Genomic DNA, 25,393 nt, shown 5'->3' with positions numbered 1-25,393 from the left:
ATGACCTGCGACTCTTACAGCTTGGCTATTAGGTTGTGGTATTAGGGAGTGGTTGAGAATTGCATGACACATCTGATGTGAAGTGTTTGGATGTCTGTTAGAAATGGGTCTTTTGGTTGGCAGTCAGGGTACCCTCTGTCCAAGCAAGGACCCTCACTCTAGTCAGGGTAAGTTACACACAATCCAAATTATCCTGTGCCCACCCTCGGGTACTGAGCGATCAGGCTTAACTTAGAAGGCAATGTGTAAAGTATTTGTGCAATAAATCAAGCAAAAACACCACAAAAATACACCACACAGTGTTTAGAAAAATATTTAATATTTATCTGGATAAATGCAGGTCAAAACGATCAAGAATTAATAAGTATACATTGAAATATCACTGCAAAAATGGTATAAAGTGTCTTTAGTCTTTAAAAAGCAACATGTGTCTCTTGCAAGCGCAAAGTACCTTGTTTGTGTTCAAATTCCCAGCAAGGGAACGCAGAGGAGGAGATGCGTGGAAAATGGGGAGGTGTGCGTTGATTTTTATGGTGCACACACACAATGCGTCAGTGAGTTTTCACGCAGGGCAGGCTTTGCGTCGATTTCCGGCGCATAGACTGGGATCCTCTTCGGGTTGCGGGGTTTTCGGACGCCCCGGGGACAATGCGTTGAAATCCTGAGCATGCAGGACGAAGTAACAGGGGGCTGCGTCTATCCGGTGGGCGATGAGTGGAAATTTCTGCTGCACGGCAGGGGCTGCGTCAATTCTTCTCGCAGGAAGTTGGGCTGCGCCGTTCCGGTTTGGCTTTGCGTCGATCCAGTGAGCCATGGGTTAAATTTCTGGTCGCAACACTGGCGCTGCGTCAGTCTCCTCTTTGGGTAGTCGGCCTAAGTCGTTCTGGTTCGGCGTGCGGTGATTTTCTCACCGCGATGCAGGGTGTGCGTCTTTTCTTGCAGGCTGTGCATCAACTTTTCGCCACACAAGGAGTTCATTTGCAGGATGTCTTTTTGGACCTGACACTTCAAGGAACAGGAGGCAAGCTCTATCCAAGCCCTTGGAGAACACTTCTCAGCAGACCCAGAGGGCAGAAAGGCAGGAGGGCAGCAGCAGGGCAGCAGTCCTTTGCAGAAAAGCAGTCAGGTGAGTCCTTTGGGAAGCTAGGCAGTTCCTCTTGGCAGGTTGCAGGTTCTGGTTCAGGTATTCTTCTACAGTGGTATCTTGTCCAGAAGTGTCTGAGTTGGTAGGGTCAGAGACCCTGCTTAAATACCCAAATGTGCCTTTGAAGTGGGGGAGACTTTGAAGAGTGGCTTAGAAGTGCACAAGGTCCCCTTTCAGTTCCATCCTGTCTGCCAGGGTCCCAGTAGGGGGTGTGGCAGTCCTTTGTGTGAGGGCAGGCTCATGTCCTTTGACTTGTAAATGTCAAGCCCTCCACCCGTCTAGCCCAGGAAGACCCATTCAATATGAAGATGTATGCAAGTGGGACTGAGCATCCTGTGTTTGGGGTTTGTCTGAGTGTAATGCACAAGGGAGCTGTCAACAAACCCGTCCAGACGTGGATTGTAAGGCACAGAAGGATTTAAGTGCAGAGAAATGATCACTTTCTAAAAGTGGCATTTCTAAAATAGTAATATTAAATCCAACTTCACCAGTCAGCAGGATTTTGTATTACCATCCTGGCCATTCTAAATATGACATTGTTACTCCTTTCAGATAAGAATCTACCACTCAGACAGTAGATGAGGGTAGCCCTAATGTTAGCCTATGAAAGGAGCAGGCCTCAAAGCAGTGTGAAAGCAAATTTACGAGTTTTACACTACCAGGACATATAAACTGCATAGGTACATGTCCTGCCTTTTAGCTACGGAGCACCCTGCCCTATGGGTTACTTAGACCCTACCTTAGGGGTGACTTATATGCCCTATGGGTTACTTAGACCCTACCTTAGGGGTGACTTATATGTAGAAAAGGGGAGTTTAAGGATTGGCAAGTACTTTTAAGTGCCAAGTTGAAGTGGCAGTGAAACTGCACACACAGGCATTGCAATGGCAGTCCTGAGGAATGATTAAGAGGCAAAACAACAACGAAAAGTGGCTGTGTACAATGTTCGCACCTCCTAAACATATGTACATTATAACCAAGACAACACAGTCAATATGTTACTAACAAGTAACTTAATGGGTGTCCAACTGGTGAGCATCTAGCCACCAAGAATGTAGATAGCATCATATAAAAATTATATGAAGCTGTAAAGTTCATAAGTATGTACCAGGGCACACCATGTTCATCCAATTCAATCCAATTATCTTCTGTATGTATCAATGAAGATTCCAATTCGAAAATGATGTGTGGTAACATTTATTGTTCATCCAAAAATGTTCCATAAGGTAGTATCCATCATACATCAAGAATGTTTTGAAGACGTTAATTCGAATGCACCAAGGCGTCCTATTGGTGCAATTTTTTAGATCATAGGTAGGAGTCAGGTGGACCTTGGCGATAGAACAACTTTGCATGTACTGACAGGCTTATCATGGTCGTGCCTTTTTCATTTAAATCTACCTGGCTCCTACCTATGATCTCAAGAATTGCACCAATAGGACGCCTTGGTGGATTCGAATTTACGTCTCCGAAACATTTGATAATTGGAAACTCCTTCCATTGCCTTGAGAAAGTCATGTTGATGAAACACGTGTTGTCTGTTGTTTCTCTTGATGTATGATGGATACTACCTTATGGAACATTTTTGTATGAACAATAAACGTTACTACACAGCATTTTTGAATTGGAATCTTCATTGATACATACGGAAGATATTTGGATGAACATGGTGTGCCATGGTTAAGAGGCTACTTTTGAGGATGGCACAATCAGTGCTGCAGGCCGACAAGTAGCATTTAATCTACAGCCCCTGGGCACATGTAGCCTCCAGAGATCCTTTCAGCTTCTGGTCTCCTTATTGACGGCAGCCGGTGTCCCTTTGTCAACCATCCGTCCTCACCTACCTCTTCCCAATCCCAAACCCCTCTACGCACACCTATCCAGAGCACACATTCACACAGGCATGATTCCACCTCAACAGACACGGTTGGCACTGACAAATGCAAACACCCTAGCACCCACCACTGCCACACATACAGACAACACCCGCCTGTAGACACAACAACATCCACTCCTTGCACAGACTCCCCCACCCCCTCCTTCCCAGACACTACACCTGACACTCCTGCAGGCAGCACATCATTATTTGCAAATCCAGCCACCAGTCCCATCTTACCCAAAGTAACCACAATATCAGACCCTCAGACATCTACCCCAGTCATCAGATCCATACTCACCACAACCACAGACAGCCCCATATGCAGCACACCATACTTGCAGACACCACACCAACAGTCACCCATACAGCATGGCATCTCCCAGCAGCTCCTTCCCCCTCCCAAGACACCTAAATGCCCATACTCACCCATCCAACAGACACCCAGCACACAAAAACATTCCACGCACACAACTGCACCCAAGACAACCACAAAGACACATCCTACGACCACTCCCTCTCCCTCCACTCCCAAACTCTTTTCCCATGACCGCCCCTGTGTACCAAAGAAACATTTCCTATATGCTTTTTACCTGTTCCCTAATCCTCTCCCACTCTGTGTGACCCCGGAGTGCTCTCTGTCCCTCCCCAAGTCCAGCCCTTCATCTCAAAGTCCTCCTCTGCTAGTGACCCTGCCAAAAAGTCGACCCCCCGCCAAGGCCCCCCTCCCAAGGCAAGACCCAAGGACTCTCCATCCAAATCCAAACCCAAACCCAATGACCCCCCTCTCAAACCCAAACCCACAAACCCCCTCCACCCCACCTCACCTCTGAGATGCCTGCATGCCCCCCTTGATGCCCCTACCCTATCAAGGTAATTTTGCTGCCAGTAGTCAAGTTGAGGCACAGTGAGGTACCTAGTGTTCCTTTGGCAACTCGGACATTGGACTGCCCGATGGGCTATTATTGTACATAGTTAAATATTTCTATTTATTTTAAAGATTCAATACATTTGGGCCAACTATATGTTGACATCCATCGAACACTACTTGTCCTACCTTTCTTTCTTCATCTCCAATTTCTGTTTGTAATCCTTAGTTTGTGTGTGTGACATGTGTATGTGTAGGTTGTGCGTGCTGTTGTGCATGGCCTGCATGTGTGTGTGATGTCCTGGCATCAGTCCCACTGTGATGGGTATGTATTGTGTGGGTGATATGATTGTGTAGTCACATGCATGTGTGTAGCTATATTGTGTATTGCTCATGGTATGATGTGTTATGTTGGCTATGTCCTATGCGTTGTGTGTGGTGTGGGCATGGTTGACAACCCATTCAATGTATAGGTGTGAATTAGTGTTGGTTGGTTGTGAGGTGTTGTTATGTATTGTTGTGTGTATGTGTTGTGATTTGGAGGTGTATAGTGCTGCCGAAGCATATGTGTAGTTGTGGTTGTGATGTGATTGTGTGAGTTGGTGGTATTGTGTATGAATGTGTTTGACAGTGGCGGTGTTGTGTGTGTGTGGGTTGGTGTGTATGTCACATGTCGAATCATCGTGGTGTGTGGACTTCGAGTGTGCGTGTGTAGTATGTGTGTGTGTATGTATGTTGAGGTGTGTGTTTGTGTTTATATGGGCGTGCAGGTATGTGTATATGTGCCGTTGTAAGGCGTTCTGGCAATGTGTGTTGTGTGTGGGTGTGTACTAATGCCTTTCCCTCCAGTGTGTGCTAGGTGTGTGTACTTACAATTTTTGTCTTAGTCTTCATCACTGGATCTTGAGTTGTTGTATGAGCAGGAGCAGTGCAAGGACTTTGAGTTCTGGTTCCATGACAGCTCTGGTCATCTCGGTGTTCCTGAAGGTGGGTGTTTCCTTTTATAGCATTTGTTTCTGCCACGGTTTTGGTTGTGGGTCGACTGCAGAGGAAACCCTGCCTCGTAATATGTCTGACGGAAACGTGCTCCCCTTCAGTCCGAAGGTGCCTACAACCATTTGCGGCGGTCAGACAGGACTGACGGAACGGGCAGTGTAATGACTCTTTTCTGTTGGGAAGACCTCCCTGTCATAATATGGCGGTCTTCACCACCAGGCCCCTAGCGATATGACCGCCAACACCATCATGGCGGTCTCGAGACTGCTAAACTTGTTATGTCCACCAAAGTATGACAAGCATTCAAGTATACCAAAACAGTAATAAGATAAAACAGAGGAAACTGTTTTATCTTTACTTTGACACCAAAATGAATAAAATTGGATAAGGGGAACCTGGGATATGAATTTTTAAAGAATTGTTCTCTAGTGCATAAAAACAAAAAGCGCCAAACTGTTCATCTGATTTTACCTCGCCTGGTACAAAGTTAAAGTTTCAGACCAACCGCGATGGAGTGCTGCTTGGCTATATCAAGCGGGAGGCCTCGGTCAAAAGTTTACCTTTGGACTAAGTCATTTTTTTGAAGATTTTCTTCAGGGGGACGAAGTCACCAATTCATTCCAACCTCCCTAGAGCCCTCTTCGGATGCGCATCATAGGACACCGTGGTGAAGATTTCTATGTTCGGACATAGATGATTTTTTGGGATGAACATTTTTGTCCAGCCAAAGCAGAATCTTGATCCCACATCCCTGGATCCCTCCTTGGACACGCTGCACAGGAAGTCCCGGTCAACTTTTAACCTTCGGAATTAGTCACTTTTTTGGAGCTTTTTCTCTTTAATGCCAGATGACCCTCCACAGCAAGGCGATTTTGAGTTGACATCATCAGATTGCCTTTCCAGGAGCCCTGGTGAAATCTTGGAAGTCTGGGGCTCCTGAACTTTTCAGCTGGATGAACGTGCAAGTTTGGTGGGTCATGGTTGACGTAACCCGGCTTGGCTCTCGACGGAAGGTCAGTCCGTTCATGGAGCTTTTTACCACAAGTTTTCCAATCTTCTCCAAACTTCTGGTTCTTCCAGCAGGTCTTTGAAGTTACTTTAGGAGTCCACAGCTCACCCCAAGGTTCCAGAAGCTCTGAGTTGCTCCTTCAGTGTTAGGACTCCAATTCTCAGAATGCACCTGGCTCAAACTCCAAAATGACTACTGGAAAGTGGTCAGCTGATCAGGTTCCTTAGGATTTGATGCAGGGCTCTCTGGTTAGTTATTTTTCACCTGTAGCAAACAGGGAGTACTCCCTTCTTGAACCAGTTGAAACCAGGCAAAGTCCTTTTTTGTGGTGGTGCCCAGGTGTGCATCTGGTGCGGTCCTTCAGAGTGCAGTGTCCAGGTTCAGGTCAGGGGTCCAGCAGGGCAGTCCTTCTTCTTTTGATGCTCTTCCTTGTAGGTAACTGAGGTGAGGGTGGAGCTCTGCCATATTTATCCTTGCTCTTGCGGTGGAAATCAGTGGACTCTGACTGTCAAATCACAGGCAGACTCCTTCCCCCTTTGATGACTACTTTGTGGGAAGTGTGGCAAAAATCAATCCCAGGGAGCAACATTCTTCAAAAATCCAACATGGTTGAAGCAGATTTTTGGAAGTTAGATCTGGCTCATTTCACCCACTGGTGTTGCTAAAAATCTTAAACACACTCCTTTCCTGCCCTCTCCTAATCTAATGAAGAGGGCACGTAATTGTCTGGTTTTGCAGGAAATGGGGGAGGTCTTGAGCTTCTCCAAATGTCCTGCCCTGCCTTTGAAGACCAGCAAACTTCCCCATCTGCTGAGGCAGATCTGCTCCCCCGTGCACATTCTTTGTGTTCAGCCCAGACCACTTCACACCTCAACAAGGCAGCCTGGCAAGGCTGCCAGATGCTGGTCAATCAGTGAAGGGCACTACAGAGTTCAAGTTGGTAACTTTCAGGTAGAGTTTTAAAACTCCTTAGATGAACTAGTTATATTAAATCCAACAATGGCAAGTTGTGGGATTTATTATAACAATTAATTTGATACCAAACTCAAGGTATCTGTCACTTATGGGGACTTTGTTAATTAAAATAAAGTCTCCCCATTTTACCCTATTGAGGCCATTGACGACAGTGAGGGAAAAGCAAATTTGGCTATTTTACCTCAAAAGGGCTTATAAAACTACTTTTATAAGGTCCCTGCTTATAGTTACACGGCACCCAATCCTAGGGGCACTTAGGGCACACCATGGGGGTGACATATGTAAAAATAAGGAAGTTTAGGACTTTGGAAGTACTTTTAATTCAAAAGTCAAATCTGCATAGACTTTAGTTTAAAAACAGCCAGCAAGGCAGGCCTGCCTTTAAAATGACACTGGGCACCATGAGTAGTATGCTGGGGTCTCCACACCTACATGCCCTACCATATACTAGGGACTTATAGGTAGGTTGATACTGCCAAATATAAATAGCCTATCTTGCATTCTCATTTCACACAGAGCACGGGCCATGGGACTGGTTAGCAATACCCAGGGCACCATCAGAGTCAGGAAAACACCAGCAAAAAGTAAAACAATGGAGGCAAAAAGTTATGGGGCCTCTGCAATCAACCCTGATTTCTCACATAAGTCCCTCCCAGCCCACGTGCCAAGGAGACCAGATCAACCTTGGGAGAGTCTTTCTGGTTTATCAGGCAAGGAAGACAGTGAGAAAAACTGTCTGTCCCTTTGCAGGGCCTACTCTTTCTCAAATCTTCCTGTCATGGTCACTCCCTCTCTGTAGTGAACCCATCCCAACAGTGAAATGACTCATCTTAAACTGAAAGTGGGTCTTCCTCCTCTCTCTCTGCCAACTTGGGTAGTGAGGTACTTACCTCCCCTATCCCTTACTTTGCTAAGGCAACACCTTGCTTAACCAAAGAGGTCACTCAACCCTTGAGCAGCCCCACCATGTCTAACAGGGTCACAGGGCCTACTTGATTTTGGCCCTGGGGTCTGCCTCCCAGGCCAAGCACAGTGCTGCCATGACGGCCAGCACCCCGCAGAAGCTACTGACAGCTGTCAGAACCCAGAACCACATCCTTAGCTCTCCACTACAGGTGTAACTGTGGGGTCCTGGCACCCCTCTTACTATTTAAAGTGGGGGGCTACCACGTTCTGTGGCAGACACCCTCCTTTCACTCTTCATTCTGCCAGTGCAGGGGCAACACCCTGCAGCTGGACAGCTACCTGACTACTCAGGACTTCCTTTGGGTCAGGTGAGGCCTCACCAGTGCCCATTCTGGGTTACCCCCCAAAACTGGGGCAGAAGGCCTTGGGCTCACAGGAAATCTTTTAAAGAGTGGCCTACCCTTCTTTTTATTTTTCCATTTTCTTGGGGATCCCTGTCTCCTAACTGTAGGGACTGGCTCACCAGGACTTTGGGTTGGGTGGGTGCCCTGGGTGACCGCCCCATTAGGGACCAGACTCAACTTTGGGAGGTCATTGCCTAGGATACAATCAAGGGGGATGTCAGCACTGACCACAACCCTAAACCAGGGTAGGATACCCTTCCTCTCTAGGGCCACTGTGGCTTCAGGTTTAGTGGTGACCTCACCTGTGGCTTTCCTGAGTTTCCTGGTCTCCCCTGGGACATACATGTCTGGGGTCACCAACCGGTCACTCATTATAGTGTGACTGGCACAGGGGTCTCTCAGGACAGTAATAGGGATCCCATTCACCTGAATTGGTTGAAAGTGCCTACTCTCACCCTCAGGGATCACCAGCTTACCATCTGGTCCTGTCTCCCGGCCCAATGCTATGAGGACCTCATCATTGGAGGAGTCCTCATCCATGGCTACACTGGACAGCCCAGTGCTAACCACACTCTTGGGACAGCCTGCATCTCCTATGAAATGACCTGTCTGATGACAGTCAAAGCAAGCCTTATTGTCCAAGAGCTTTTTTAACTCTTGTTCTCCCTGCCTCTGCTTTTCAGAGTGGAAGTGAGATTTACTCCCCTCTTTCTTAGGGTTCTGGAATACAGAGGGATTCTTTGTGGTGGGCTTACCACCTCCCTCCTAAGGTTTTTTGGGGACCTGGCCCCCTTTTTTGGAGTCTCCACCCTGGGACTTGACAACCACCCTGGTTCTCAACCAGTCATCAGCTGCCTCCCCCCAGCTCTCTGGGGCTGGTAAGCTTGGAGGCCGCTAGATGGTTGTTCCCTTTCTCAGAGTCCCCACCCTTGGACTTGACAACCACCCTGGTTCTCAACCACTCATCAGCTGCCTCCCCAAGCTCTCTGGGATTTGTCAGCTTGGAGTCCACTAGATGCTGGTGCAACCTCTCTTGGATACAATTGGTCAAGATGTGCTCTCTCATGATCGAATTATATAACCCCTTATAAGTATTTACTTTGTTACCATGTGTCCAGCCCTCTAGTGCCTTAAGTGAGCTATTTACAAAGTCAACCCAAAGTCAACCCAAGACTGGGTGTTGACCTTCTGGGTGTCCCTGAACTGCATTCTGTACTGCTCTGGGGTCAGACCAAACTTCTTAGTTAAGCCCCCATTCATGCTGGGATAGCAATCTGCGTCATTCCCCCATTGGGTCAGGAGCCTATCCCTCCCAGATATTGGGACCAACTCCCATAGGAGTGTGCCCCAGTATTGGGGTTTAAACCTTCTCATTTGGAGAACCCTCCTAAAGGCATCCAACCACTTGTCTACACCATCCCCCTCTACATAAACAGGAACAACAGACTTGGGTAACCTAGGGATGAATCCACCACCCATAGGCACCTCAACTTCTCTGTCGCTGCCACCACCTCTCTGTTCAATCTTTGGCCACTTCTTCTTCTCTAGGGCCAACTTCTCTGCCTCCAAAGCTATGAGGGCTGCCTGGGCCACTTCTGCTTCTTCTTGATCTGATGCCACAGACCTTCCCCTCCCACTAGCTCTGAGTTTGGCCCTAGTTGCTGAATTACAGTTTGACACTCCTCCTCCTCCTGGAGGTTGGAAAGGACATCTTCCCTCTCTCTTCCTACCTGTGAAGCTTTCTCTGCCTCCATCTGCACTACCCAGGATTCAAGGGACTTGATCATCAGAGCCTTCCTATGGTTGTTAGCAGCAAGCAATCTCAGCTTTCTGCACAACACCATACGCTCAGCTGCAATGCGTGTGGGTAGACTAGCCAGATCAAGCTCCATGATCTCACTTGTTTTGTGTCACTTACAAAATCTTTGGCATCAATTGATCAGACCAATTTAGAAAAATCAAAAATGAAGTAATTAAAAAACTAGTCCAAATTTGAAAAATCTAAAATATTTTTGCTCTAGATCAATTTACAGGATTTTTAATTTATTTCACTTAAAACTGTGGTGTGATATTAAAGTACTAGATCCCACCACTGCACACCAAATGGTTGGAAAATGGATTACTGGTAAGGGCCGGTAAGTACCTAGACTTAGCAATAGGCCCCTAACCCCCACTAGGATCAGTTAGGTCTCAATAAATTAACAACAGCTCAAGCCCCTGGTAGCTTGGCAACGAGCAACAAGGCTTAACTTTGGTGACAAAAGTATTACAAAACAGTAATAAAATAAAACATAGGAAACAGTTTCAAAATCACAAACCACTTTATAAAAATAGGATATATTTTTATCTTTAATTTAACACCAAAATGAATAAAATCGGATGAGAGGAACCGGAGATAATAATTTTTAAAGAACTAATATTTTGTAGGGTATGGAAACTAAAAGTGCCAATCTGGTCATGTGGTCACACCTCGACTGGGGCAAAGTCAAAGTTTCAGGCTGACCGTGATGGAGCCCTGCTCGGCTACAGCAAGTGGGAGACCTCGGTCAAAAGTTCACCTTTGGACTGAAGCATTTTCTTGAAGATTTTCTTCACTGGGACAAAATCACCATCTTCGAAAACATGTCACAGGAGACCTCGGGGAAGATTTCTAAATTTTTAATTCGACGATTTTTGGGGACGAAAATCTTCAGCTGAGCCAGAGCTGAATCTTGAACAGATTTCCCTGTATCCCTCCTCGGGTACGCTGCACGGGAAGTCCCGGTCAACTTTTTACCTTCAGACTTAGGGGGTTCTTCCAACTTTGGAAGAGGTGTTAATCCGTCACAAAAGTGACGGAAAAGTGACGGATTTACCACCAGCCGTATTACGAGCCCATTATATCCTATGGAACTCGTAATACGGCTGGTGGTATATCCGTCACTTTACCGTCACTTTTGGGACGGATTAACACTCCTCCAAAGTTGGAATAACCCCCTTAGTCACTTACTTGGAGCTTTTTTTATCTGAAGTTGGACGACCCTGATTTCGAGTCGGCGTTGTCGGTTTGCCTCTCATGGAGCCCCCGGTGAAATCCTGGAAGTCTGGGGCTCCTGAACGTTTCAGCGGGACAAACCTGCAAGTCAGGCTGAGTCATGGTTGACGTATGCCGGCTTGACTCTCGACAGCGGGTCGTCCCTTCATGGAGCTTTTTACCAAAAGTTCTACAATCTTCTCCAAACTTCTGGATCTTCTTCAGAAGGTCTTTGAAGGTCCGTTAGGAGTCCACAGCTCACCCTAAGGTTCCAGAAGCTCTGAGTTGCTCCTTGAGTGTTAGGACTCAAACTCCCACAATACACCTGTCTCAAACTCCAAAATGACCACTGAACAATCGTCAGCTGGTCAGCTTCTTTGGGATTTGATGCAGGGGACTCTAGTTATCTATTTTTCACCTGTTGCAAGCAGGGAGTCCTTTCCTGAACCAGTTGAAGCCAGGCAAAGTCCTTTTTGTAGTGAAGTCCAAGTGTGCAGCTGGTGCAGTACTTCAGAGTGCAGTGTCCAGGTGCAGGTCAGGGGTGCAGCAGGGTATTTCTTCATCTTCTTCTTCCGATGTTCTTCCTTGTAGGGATCTGAGGTGTGAGTGCTGCTCTGCAATATTTATCCTTCCTCCTAGGATGGAAAGCAGGGGGGCCTTACTGTCCAATCACAGGCAGGCTCCTTCCCCATTTGATGACCAGTTCCTGGGAAATGTGACAAAAATCAATACCAGGGAGCAATGTTCTTCAAAAATCCAACATGGTTAAAACTGATATTTGGAGGCTGGATGTAACTGGGTCCACCCACTAGTGTTGATAAAAATCTTAAGCACACCTCTCTCCTGCCCTCTCCTAATCTAATCAAGAGGGCACCTAATTGTCCTGAGTTGCAGGAAATGGGCAGAGGTCTTGAGCTGTTCCAAATGTCCTTCCTTGCCTTTGGAGACCAGTTTGGCTGTTCTCCCATCCTGCTCCCCCATCTGTGGAGGCAGATCTCCTCCCCCAAGCACATCCTTTGTGTTCAGCCCCAACCACTTCACACCTCATCAGCCTGGCCAGGCTGCTAGAGGCAGGCCAATCAGTGAAGGGCACTACAGAGCTGAAGTTGGCAACTTTCAGATAGAGTTTTAAAACTCTTTACCTGAACTAGTTATATTACATCCAACAATGGCAAGTTGTAGGGTTTATTAAAATAATTAATTTGATACCAAACTCAAGGTATTTATCACTTATGGGAACATTGTTAATTAAAATAAAGTCTCGCTATTGTAGTCTATTGATGCCATTGACTACAGTGAGGGAAAAGCAAATTTGTCTATTTTACCTCACCAGGGCTTATAAAACTATTTTTATAAGGTCCCTGTTCATAATTGCATGGCACCCAACCCTAGGGGCACTTAGGGCACTCCTTAGGGGTGACCTATATGTAAAAATAAGATAGTTTAAGACTTTAGAAGTATTTTTAATTCCACAGTCAAATTTGAATATAAAAGCAGCCAGCAAGGCAGGCCTGCCTTTAAAATGGCACTGGGCACCTCAGCGGTGCACCTATGGGTGCAGTACCTATGCTGAGGTCCCCAAACCTAAATGCCCTACCATATACTAGGGACTTACAGGTAGGTTGATACTGTCAATTATAATTAGCCTAATTTGCATACTCATTTTACATAGAGCATAGTACCCAGGGCACCATCAGAGTCAGGAAAGACATAGCCAAAAGTGAAAAAATAGGGGCAAAAAGTTAGGGGGCCTCTGCAATCAACCCTCTTTTCTCACACAAGCGCCCCAGATCCACCCACATGCTCAGGAGATTCAGCCCAACCCTGGGAGAGTCTGCCTGGCTTTTAAGGGGAGGAATACAGTGAGAAAAACTGCCTGTCCCTTTGCAGGGCCTACTCTGCCTTATATCCTCCTGTCATGGTCAGTCCCTCTGGGTAGTGAACCCATCCCAACAGCGAAAGGACCCATCTTAAACTGAAACTTCTTTCTAGTGGGGTATTCCTCCTCTCTCTCTCTGCCAACTTCGGTAGTGAGGTGCCCACGTCTCCTATCCCTAACTTTATTAGGGCAACACCTAGCTTCCCCAAAGAGGTCAACCAACCCTTGAGCAACCCCACCATGACCAACAGGGTCAGGGGGCCTACTTTGCTTTTGGCCCTGGGGTCTGCTCCAAGGCCAAGTACAATGCTGACATGAAGGCCTGCACCTAGCAGAAGCTACTGACAGCTATCAAAACCCAAAACCACACCATAAGCCCTCCACTGACAGGTGAGCGAGCTGCTTTAGGGTCAACTGTGGGGTGCTGCCACCCCTCTTGCTAGTTAGAGTGGGGGGCTACCACAGCCACATAGGGCACATGCCCTGGGACTGGTTAGCAGTACCCAGGGTCCATCAGAGTCAGGAAAACACCAGCAAAAAGTGAAAAAATGGGAGAAAAATGTTAGGGGGCTTCTGCAATCAGCCCTGTTTTCTCCTAGCAGGTTTTTTGATTTATTCTAACTTTTAATTTGATGCCAACATTGAAAGATTCAGCTCTTTTCTAGTGGAAATGATACTGTTAATTTTAAATAAAGTCTCCCAATGTTAGCCTAATGTACTACAATGAGGAAAATGACTTTGGCTGTTATTCGCTCACCAGGGCTTATAAAATATGTTTTATAAAGTTCCTGCTTATATTTACACTGCAGCCAATCCTTGGGACACTTAGGGCAGACCTTAGGGGGGACGTATGTAAAAATAAGGTAGTTTACGACTTTGGAAGTACTTTAATTTCAAAATCAAATTAGGTGTTAACTTTCACTTAAAAGCAGCCAGAAAGGCAGGCCTGCCTTCAAAATGACACTGGACACCACAGCAGTGAATCTGTGGGTGCACTAACTATACGGGTGTCCCTAAACCCACATGCCCTACCATATACTAAGGACTTATAGTGAGGCTGTCAGAGCCAATTATAGTGATGCCTAATTTGCACATACCTATTTGAAGGGAGCACTGGCCCTGGGACTGGTTAGCAGTGCCCGGGGCACAGTCAGAAAACCCCAGTATCAGCTAGAAATGGGGGCAAAAATTAAGAGGGCTTCTGCAATTAGCCCAGTTTTCTCACAGTAACCACATTTACACATGCTATGGCCTCAGAAGTATTGTTACTTTCCTGTGCAGCCTGTTGAGGACAGAGCAGAGAAATTTGAAAAAGATGAAGCTTCGCTCCATACTAGACTGGTGGAACAACCTACCCGGGAATGTGCGTTCCGTGGTCTCCAGACACCAGATTGCTGTACAGAGGACTGGCGGTGGACCACCACCTCCTTCCCCACAACTAACAATATGGGAGAAGCATGGCTTGGCAATACTGCATCCTGAGGGCCTCGCAGGAGTAGCAAGAGGACTGGACTCCGGTAAGGCAAATCTTTACTACCTTATCCCCCCTCCCCACCTGCACGCCATCACAAACTCCTACCCCTACCCTCATCCCCATCACTCCACTACCTCACATATACCCCACTATCACAATTCACCCATCACAAAACCAAGCCCTGCATGCCACACCAATACATGGACACCCATCACCCAAGCATGTCCAGTACAGAGACTCACTCATGCCCCAAAATCACCAATCACACAAGGACCAAGCCAATAATGCAAGCACAGGAGTAGAGGGTCACTCACCCATTGCACACAATGGCACACACAGATACAATAACTATGCATTTACACCCCAACAGGACCCCTACCCAATGTCAGCGGAGAGGAGGTGCCAGACATATCGAGCCCCCCCCACAGAAGAGGCCCACAGTGATGACAGCAGCTCTGCACAGATCAAGATGACCAGCCCGGCCCATCTGGGACCTCGAGACAGTCAGTTCCCCTGCCACTGTCACATGCCACCACAGAGACTCCCCCTCTGGAAACACCAATACAGCACCTACCCAGCGGGCCCATCCCTCTGTCCCCAGGACACGTCAATCAGCAGTGTGTCCACCACTACAGGGAACCCAGGCAACCCCACTAACACAGGACGATCAGGGACCTGGGGGCCGTGGCAGTGGGCACACGGTTCAGGGGACAGAGGCACAGGATAACAGGGAAAGTGGGAGGACTGCTGTGCGACGGGGGGACAGGCCCAGGGAACCGACACTCCACCAGGCACTCTCCAACATCATGGGAGCTTACCATCACTCCCAGGACACCATGGCAATGGTACTGGCCAAATTTCAGGAGACCCAGCGGCTGCAGGAGGAACACTACCTTGGGATCAGGGAGGACTTGAAGTCCATTAACACCACCCTCGTCACCATTGCAGGGGTGCTGGCAGACCTTCTCAACACCAGGAGGGACACAGTGGCATAACAAGGTGCCCCTGACATGAGCCTGGAAATTGAACAGCCCTCCACCTCCGCCGGCGCTATTGGACAGGAGGCACCGCCACAGGAACAACAGGACACCAGCACCCCAACCCCTGCAGATGGAGAACCACCCCGCAAATGGTCCCTGAGATCCAGGAACAAGAAAAAGAACATTGCCAAGACCCCCGCCAGGAAATGAGACCCCCCTGAATGACACCATTCTGTCCCACTATGTCACCCTGTCCATCCTGAAACTGCCATTGCTCCACTTCCTATGCCCCTTTGGACAATGCACCTGTGGAACAAATAGACTGGACTCTGCCATGGACATTCCTCCACCATCACGCCAGCCCATTTTACAACCCCCTCCACTTATTTGCACAGGAATAAACACACTTCAATCACAAAACAATCTGGAGTCAGTCTGTGCTTTCACAAATGTGTAATTGCAATAACTATGGAATTTAGCAATGCCAATTTACTTGTTCACATACCAATGTATCACAGCTGTAGGCCAGCAGTAAACATAGCAGAGGGCACAAAGTGGGACCCAGATCTGTGAAATAGAAAGTCAAAGTGGCAAGTCAGGGTCCATACACTGAATGAATATGACAGACTTATGCTAGCTCAAACAATAGTATGAGATGTGGGAAGCAGTGAAATCTTCTTACCTGTGTCTCACTGGAAGTATTACATGATGATGTTGTTTCGGTTGTCGATATCCCCTTCTTCTGCCTCCTCTTCTTCACTGTCCACAGGCTCCACAGCTGCCACAAGACCACCATCTGGCCCATCGTCCTGCAGAAAAAGCACCTGCCGTTGCAAATCCAGGTTGTACAGCATACAGCAGGCCATGATTATCTGGCACACCTTCTTCGGTGAGTAGTATAGGGAGCCACCTGTCAGATGGAGGCACTGGAATTTGGCCTTCAGGAGGCCAAAGGTGTGTTCGATCACCCTCCTAGTTCACCCATGTGCCTCATTGTAGCGTTCCTCTGCCCTTGTTCTGGGATTCCTCACTGGGGTCAGTAACCATGACAGGTTGGGGTAACCAGAGTCACCTGCAAATGTTGAGGGACAACTGTTAGACACACACTAACCCTAAGGGCAGCCCCATACTGTAGGAAGGTAGCCTCTTTCTAGCCTTGTTACCCCCACTTTTGGCCTGTTTGTGAGTATATGTCAGTGTGTTTTTACTGTCTCACTGGGATCCTGCTAGCCAGGGCCCAGTGCTCATAGTGAAAACCCTATGTTGTCAGTATGTTTGATATGTGTCACTGGGATCCTGCTAGCCATGACCCCAGTGCTCATAGGTTTGTGGCCTATATGTGTTACCTGTGTGGTGCCTAACTGTATCACTGAGGCTCTGCTAACCAGAACCCCAGTGTTTATGCTCTCTCTGCTTTTAAAATTGTCACTGCAGGCTAGTGACTAATTTTACCAATTCTCATTGGCACACTGGAACACCCTTATAATTCCCTAGTATATGGTACCTAGGTACCCAGGGTATTGGGGTTCCAGGAGATCCCTATGGGCTGCAGAATTTCTTTAGCCACCCATAGGGAGCTCAGACAATTCTTACAGAGGACCGCCACTGCAGCCTGAGTGAAATAACGTCCACGTTATTTCAGAGCCATTTTACACTGCACTTAAGTAACTTATAAGTCACCTATATGTCTAACCCTCACTTGGTGAAGGTTAGGTGCAAAGTAACTTAGTGTGAGGGCACCCTGGCACTAGCCAAGGTGCCCCCACATTTTTCAGGGCAATTTCCCTGGACTTTGTGAGTGCGGGGACACCATTACACGTGTGCACTACGTATAGGTAGATACCTATATGCAGCGTCACCATGGTAACTCTGAACATGGCCATGTAACATGTCTAGGATCTTGGAATTGTCATCCCCAATACCATTCTGATATTGGGGGGACAATTCCATGCATCCCGGGGTCTTCAGCATGTAGCCCGGGTACTGCTAAACTAACTTTCCGGGGTTTTCTCTGCAGCTACAGCTGCTGCCAACCCTCAGATAGGTTTCTGCCCCACTGGGGCCTGGGCACCCCAGTCCCAGGAAGGCAGAACAAAGGATTTCCTCTGAGAGAGGGTGTTACACCCTCTCCCTTTGGAAATAGGTGTGAAGGGCCTGGGAGGAGTAGCCTCTCCTGGCCTCTGGAAATGCTTTGCTTTGCATAAGCCAGTCTACACCGGTTCAGGGATCCCCTCAGCCCTGCTCTGGCCCGAAACTGAACAAAGGAAAGGGGAGTGACCACTCCCCTGACTAGCACCTTTTGGGGGAGGTGCCCAGAGCTCCTCCAGTGTGTCCCAGACCTCTGCCATCTTGGATGCAAAGGTGTGAGGGCACAATGGACAGCTCTGAGTGGCCAGTGTCAGCAGGTGATGTCAGAGACTCCTCCTGATAGGTGCTTACCTTTCTCTGTAGCCAATCCTCCTCTGAGGGCTATTTAGGGTCTCTCCTGTGGGTATCTCACCAGATAACGAATGCAAGAGCTCACCAGAGTTCCTCTGCACTTCCCTCTTCGACTTCTGCCAAGGTTTCACCGCTGACTGCTCCATGACGCCTGCATAAGCGCAACAAAGTAGCAAGAAGACTACCAGCAACATTGTAGCACCTCATCCTGTCGGCTTTCTCAACTGTTTCCTGGTGGTACATGCTCTGAGGGCTATCTTCCTTCACCCTGCACTGGAAGCCAAGAAGAAATCTCCTGTGGGTCGACGGAATCTTCCCCCTGCCAGCGCAGGCACCAAAGTTCTGCATCACTGGTCCTCTGGGTCCCCTCTCATCTTGACGAGCGTGGTCCCTGGAACACAGGCGCTGGATCCAAGTGTCCCCAACAGTCCAGTGGCCCTTCTGTCCAAATTTGGTGGAGGTAAGTCCTTGCCTTCCCATGCCAGCCAGTAATCCTGTGTACTGCGTAAACTACAGCTGCTCGCGCTTCTGTGCACTTTTGCAAGACTTCCCTTGTGCACAGCCTAGCCCAGGTCCCCAGCACTCCGTCCTGCATTGCAAAACTTGCTGAGTTGGACTCCGATGTCGTGGGACCCTCTTTTGTTGTTCTGAGTCAACCGTCGTCCTCAGATCTTCTGAACACCTGTTCAGGTGCTTCTGCGGGTGCTGCCTGCTTCTGCATGGGCTCTGTTTTGCTGAGCGCCCCCTCTGTCTCCTCCTCCAAGGGGAGACCTCCTGGTCCTTCCTGGGCCCTGGCAGCACCCAAAATCCTCAACTGCGACTCTTGCAGCTAGCAAGGTGTGGCAGTGGGTGAGGCGACAGTAAGGAGTACGATACTCAGTTGGGGTGTAATGAAGGTCTTTATTGTTCTATTTATCTGTGACAATGATCCGAATGACTATATGCTATTAATCCTTAATCCCTATGTTGTTTCTTCTCTCCTGGACTCCTCTTGACAGGCGAGGATGGTCTCCACGGTTCTCCCAGATGGACCGGAAAATAAGAGGAACGGAAATAAGGGTAAGTGTGGGGCCTTTGATGGCAAGTACTCTTGTTGATAGGATAGGAGAGAGAGAGAGAGAGAAAGAGAGAGAGAGAGAGAGAGAGTCCACTCCTTAGAAGTCAGTGATATTCTTCAAGTCAGAGGGAAAAGGAAGTCACCTCAGTGTGAGAAATATATATATATTATGTGGTTATAAGCTCTTTATATGTATATAGGCTATCTCCTGGTTTACAATATTCCTCTTTTTAAGCCCTCCTCTTCTCCCCTCTTGTCTGGCGTCCCCCCCTTTCCCCTCTCCCACTCCCCTAGGTCCTCTCTCGCATCCCCCTCCCTTCCCGTATTCAGTTTGAAACTGTCCTTTAAAAAGGACCGTACCTGGTGCAGCCACGTTCCTCCTGGGACGTGGCGGAATTCTTGATTTTCGGCGTTCTCCTTCTTTGTTGCCGTGTCCTTGACGCTGCACGGCTTCAAGTTCGTTGTCCTCCTTTGTTCGTCGTAGTCTCCGTTTTCGTCTTCGTCTCTGTTCTGTCCTCCTCCGGCATCTTCCATATTTGGAACTCTCTCGCCCGAGAGTCCCTCGGCAGCGTTTATGATTTCGGGAACCCGGATATCCAGGTTTCCCGTCTGAGCGTCCGCGTAGTCCTGGTAACCTCGTAGCTGTTCGGGAATCCGCCCACCAGGACTCCCGATGCTCTCGTGTTCGTTGCACGGGTGAGGGAATCGGGACTCTGTTCCCGATTTCTCCTGTGTTGGAGCCGGAGCTGTCGGCTGCCGGCTACACACCCCATCCCAAGTTCGGGACTGTTCCAGTACCGATGATTCGGGAAACCGAGACAAATAGTCCGCTGGACCCTGCAGAGAGCCCGGAATATGGCGAACCTGAAAAGAGGATGGTTGCAGCTCCATAAACCATCTGAGGATGCAGGAGTTGGAGTCCTTATTAGAAGCCAACCAAGTGAGGGGAGCATGATCCGTGAACAAGATGAAAGGGTGTCCCAAGAGGTAGTATCTCAGGTTCTCAATAGCCCACTTAATAGCTAAACATTCCCTTTCGATAATCGGATAATGACATTCCCTGGGCAGCAGTTTCCTACTGATGAAGACTACGGGGTGATCATGGCCATCGTTGTCAGGTTGGGAAAGAACAGCCCCAAGCCCCACGTCCGAGGCGTCAGTTTGAAGGTGGAAAATCTTAGTAAAATCAGGACACCGCAGGACAGGTTCCATGGTGAGACATGTTTTTAGCTGTTGGAAACTGGCGTGTTGGGCGGGTGTCAGGCAGGATATCTTGGTTGGTAAGTTTTTTTTAAGGAGATCGGTGAGGGGAGCGGCTAAAGTGGAATAACGTGGTATAAATCGGCGGTAATACCCTATCAGTCCTAAAAAGGAGCAGAGCTCTTTTTTTTATCGTGGGAATAGGAACTTGTTGTATAGCCTCTATTTTACTTTTCTGGGGTCGGAGTTGGCCTCTCCCTATAAAATACCCCAGATAAGCGATGTGGTCGGATTGGCTGAGTGTAAGGCATGGAAAATGTTATTGAGATGGACCAGATGATCTTCCCATGTCTCACTGAAGATCACAATATCGTCTAAATATGCGGCCGCAAATTTTACGAAAGGTCGTAAAAGGTGGTCCATTAACCCAGTGGCTGGGGACCCATGGAGGCCAAAGGGAAGTACAGTGAAGTGGTAAAGTCCTGAATGTGTGGAGAAGGCAGTTTTCTCACGATCGTTGTGCTCTAGTGGTATCTGCCAGTAACCTTTTGTGAGATCAATTGTTGACATATATCAGGCTTTGCCTAACCGTTCAAGTAGGTCGTCTACTCTGGGAATAGGGTAAGTATCAAACAGGGAAATCTCATTTAGTCTGCGGAAGTCAATACAGAATCTTACAGAACCATCCGGTTTTGGGACGAGCACTACTGGAGAGCACCAGGGGCTTGTGGAAGGTTCTATTACCTTCATTTTTAGCATTGGTTGCACCTCCTGTTCAATTAAGTGTCTGCGGGCCTCTGGAATGCGATATGGACGTAGACGTACCACCTGTCCTTCTGGGGTTCTTATGTGATGTTGTATTAAGTCTGTTTTACCGGGTTTGTTCGAGAAAAATGTGTTATGTAGTCTTAAAAGGTCTTCTAAGTGTTTTAGCTGTCCTTTTGTAAGATCTGGGTTAATATGGGGTGTTTCTACGTTTATCTTATTGCTGGTTGGATACATATCAATGTCCAAGGGTCTCTTGGGAGTTATTAAGAATCCTGTAGCCAACACATTTAGGATGTTATCTGGTTATACCCATTTTTTTAGTAGATTGATGTGATAGATTTGTGTTCGTTTCGGGTTCTTGGATATTTCTACCAGGTACGTAACAGGGGAAACCGTCTTTAATATAGTATAAGGGCCTTGCAATTTGGCAAGGAGTTTGTTATCTGAACAGGGTCGTAATATCAGAACTTTATCGTTAGGCTGTAAATATTGTGGTTTTGACCCCCGATCATAATATCTTTTTTGGGTGTCTTGGGCTTTTTCCATATGTCCGCGAACATCTTCCCAGAGTGTCTGTAGGTGGTGTTTAAGTTCGTGCACATAATCTAATAAGGGTTTTTCTTCTTCTCCCTCTTCCTCCCAGCTGCCATATCTAATAGGCTCCGGGGTTGTTGACCAAATACGAGCTCGAAGAGACTATGATCGGTAGATGCTTGTTCATGTGATCTAATGGCATATAGGACCAAGGGAAGTTTTCGGTCCCAATCATGGCCAGATTTGGAGACCATCTTCTTTAACAATGTCTTTATAGTACAGTTGTACCGTTCCACTAGGCCGTCCATTTGGGGATGATATACAGAGGTCCTAATTTGTTTCACTCCTAAGGTTTTACAGATATTGGCCATCAAAGCTGACATAAATGGGGTCCCTTGGTCTGTTAGAATTTCGTTGGGAAACCCTTGCCTGGCAAAGAAGGTGATCATGGCCTGGGCTACGTTTTTGGTTGTCATGCTTGTAAGGGGTATGGCCTCAGGATACCGGGTGGCATAGTCTATGAGCACAAGAATATAAGTGTGTCCTTTAATGGATGGGAGAAGGGGACCTACCAGATCCATGCCGATTCTAGAAAAGGGTACTTCAATGACGGGTAAGGGTTGGAGGGGAGATTTCCTTTGGGGTCCTGGATCTATGAGCTGACATCGAGGGCATTGGGCACAGTACCGCCGTGTGTGTGCATATACTCCTGGCCATTAAAATCTTCGTAATAGATACTCTTCCGTCTTTTCCCTCCCATAATGTGCCCCCCCGGTTGATTGTGGGCTAAAAAGAGTACCTGTGGCCGGAAGGGTTCAGGTACTACTAGTTGGCGTTTCTCCCTTTTGTCCTGTTTAATGACCCGGTATAGGAGATTTTTTTGGACACGGAAGTACGGACCCACCTTGTTTGTACTCTCAGTCTTAGCCGTTTTCCAAGCGTTACGGAGGGTGGGGTCTTCTCGTTGACTAACCCGGAAGGAAGGTGAGGGAGTTTGTATGGTGGAGGCTACAACTTTTCCTGTAGAGTTTTCTTTTCCGGTGTTTCTATATTGCTGTTTTATATATCTTCTCTCCCTCCTGGTGGGTTTGTGGGGGTAGGGATTCTCCTCTATAAGGCTGCCAGAAAAAGGGGCTTCGGCCCACCAGGCGTTTTCAGGGATTCAAGATCGTACCCTTTTTTAGCAATTCTGGGAAATGGATGTAATCAGTCCCTAATATACAGTCTTCTACCAAACGGTCCATTATTCCTACCGGTAGTGGATCCCTTCGTCCTTCCCATTCTATCTGTACTGTAGTTAATGGGTAGTTGTCTTTATCTCCATGTATACAGCAGATAGAGACCCATTGTTGGGTCTGTTGATCTGATAGATCTACTACATGTGCCCTGATAACAGATTGACTTTATCCTGAGTCTATTAGCGCTTGGAGAGTTTTCCCATTAACTTTTATTTCCTGTCTATATCTTGAGTCTCCCTCTCCTGTGCATAAGATTCTTCCCCTTGTAACTCCTATCTCCATCGGCTCAGGCTTATCTCCTTTCCGGGGGCACATTTGAGCTATATGTCCCCATTCACCGCAGCTGTAACACTGTGGCTGTTGCATAGGCGAGTGGTCTCGTATTTTAGGGAGCCCCACGTCTTCTGAGCTTTTTCTGGGAAGAGTTCGTAGAGGTACGGGGGATGATCGGGGAGTTGGTTTGAGCATTCCGCTCTTAAATTCGGTTGAGCGATGGTAGGCACAGGCTAAATCTACCACCATAGCTGTATCGACATTTGGGTGTTGCTGTATCCAATTTCGGGTGGAGGGAGGGAGGGATTCTAAATACTGTTCCAATATTACTGCTTTTATTACGTCCTCCCTCTCTGTCCCTATAGGCCCCAACCACTTCAGTCCCAAGTCCTTTACCTTGGACTACAGTGTCCGAGGGTCTTCCGTGGGGCCCCATTTAATTTTCCAAAAGCGGAGACTGTAATATTCTGCGTCGTGTCCCACTCTCTCTAATATGCTCTTTTTAATGTCTTTGTATGGTGTAGTACCTTCTGGATTTGCAGCCTGATAAGCAGTTTGGAGAATACCAGTCAGTAAGGGGGCCACATATTGGCCCCAGCGTTCTTCGGGCCACTGGGCGGATGATGCAACCCTTTTGAAGTTGGTAAAGAAGGCGTCAAGATCCTCCCCCTCCTGATATTTTTGGAGAACCGAGCTAGGCACATTAGGATGTACTTTATTGGCTGCGATCGTATCCGTGAACTTTTGAAGAGCCGTTTCATGCACTAATTGATTATTGGCCATAATAGTGGCCTGGCTCTTCAACGCACTTTGTAGGGCCTCTCTATCCTCTTTTGCTTCCCTCTGATGGGCCTCCCATACTAACTGTAGATGGCGCTGCCCTTCGGCTAGCTGCTGGATCATATCCTCCAAAGTAGGTTTCTCCCCCATACTCACTGTTGGGTTCGTCCACTATCGCACTCTGAAATCCCACTTCTGACACCACCGTGGCAGTGGGTGAGGCGATAGTAAGGACTACGATACTCAGTTGGGGTGTAATGAAGGTCTTTATTGTTCTATTTATCTGTGACAATGATCCGAATGACTATATGCTATTAATCCTTAATCCCTATGTTGTTTCTTCACTTCTGGACTCCTCTTGACAGGCGAGGATGGTCTCCACCGTTCTCCCAGATGGACCGGAAAATAAGAGGAACGGAAATAAGGGTAAGTGTGGGGCCTTTGATGGTAAGTACTCTTGTTGATAGGATAGGAGAGAGAGAGAGAGAGAGAGAGAGAGAGTCCACTCCTTAGAAGTCAGTGATATTCTTCAAGGCAGAGGGAAAAGGAAGTCACCTCCGTGTGAGAAACATATATATATTATGTGGTTATAAGCTCTTTATATGTATATAGGCTATCTCTCCTGGTTTACAATATTCCTCTTTTAAGCCCTCCTCTTCTCCCCTCTTGTCTGGCGTCCCCCCTTTTCCCTCTCCCACTCCCCTAGGTCCTCTCTCGCAACCCCCTCCCTTCCCGTATTCAGTTTGAAACTGTCCTTTAAAAAGGACCGTACCTGGTGCAGCGACGTCCCTCCTGGAACGTGGCGGAATTCTTGATTTTCGGCGTTCTTCTTCTTTGTTGCCGTGTCCTTGACGCTGCACGGCTTCGAGTTCGTTGTCCTCCTTTTTTCGTCGTATTCTCCGTTTTCGTCTTCGTCTCTGTTCTGTCCTCCTCCGGCGTCTTCTGTATTTGGAACTCTCTCGCCCGAGAGTCCCTCTTCAGTGTTTATTGTTTCGGGAACCCGGATATCCGGGTTTCCCTCCTGAGCATCCGCGTAGTCCTGGTAACCGCGTAGCGGTTCGGGAATCCGCCCACCAGGACTCCCGATGCTTTCGCGTTCGTTGCACGGGTGAGGAAATCGGGACTCTGTTCCCAATTTCTCCTGTGTTGGAGCCGGAGCTGTCGGCTGCCGGCTACACAAGGCTTGTTTGCGGTCATTCTGCATGGAAAGAATTCTGCATCCTCCAGCACACCGTGGGACATCTTGTGACCAAAGAAGAAGTTCCTGGCCCCTTCCGTTGTTGCAGAATCTTCAGCTTCTTGCACCCGGAGGCACCCCTTTTGCACATTCATCCGGGATTTAGTGGGCTCCTGCCCCCCCAGGACACTAGTGTGACTCTTGGACTTGGTCCCTTTCCTTTGCAGGTCCTCAGTTCCAGGAATCCATCTTCAGTGTTTTGCAGTAAGTTGTTGTCCTTGCAGAATCCCCTATCTCAACTTTATTGTCTTTCTGGGGTCATAGGGTAACTTGACTCCTACTTTTCAGGGTCTTGGGGTGGGGTATCTTAGACACCCTTAGTGTTTTCTTACACTCCCAGCGA

Source organism: Pleurodeles waltl, chromosome 8 (assembly GCF_031143425.1).
Source record: "Pleurodeles waltl isolate 20211129_DDA chromosome 8, aPleWal1.hap1.20221129, whole genome shotgun sequence".
Lineage (NCBI taxonomy): Eukaryota > Metazoa > Chordata > Amphibia > Caudata > Salamandridae > Pleurodeles > Pleurodeles waltl.
The sequence above is the reverse complement of the archived record's forward strand: the minus strand, read 5'-3'. Positions refer to the sequence as shown.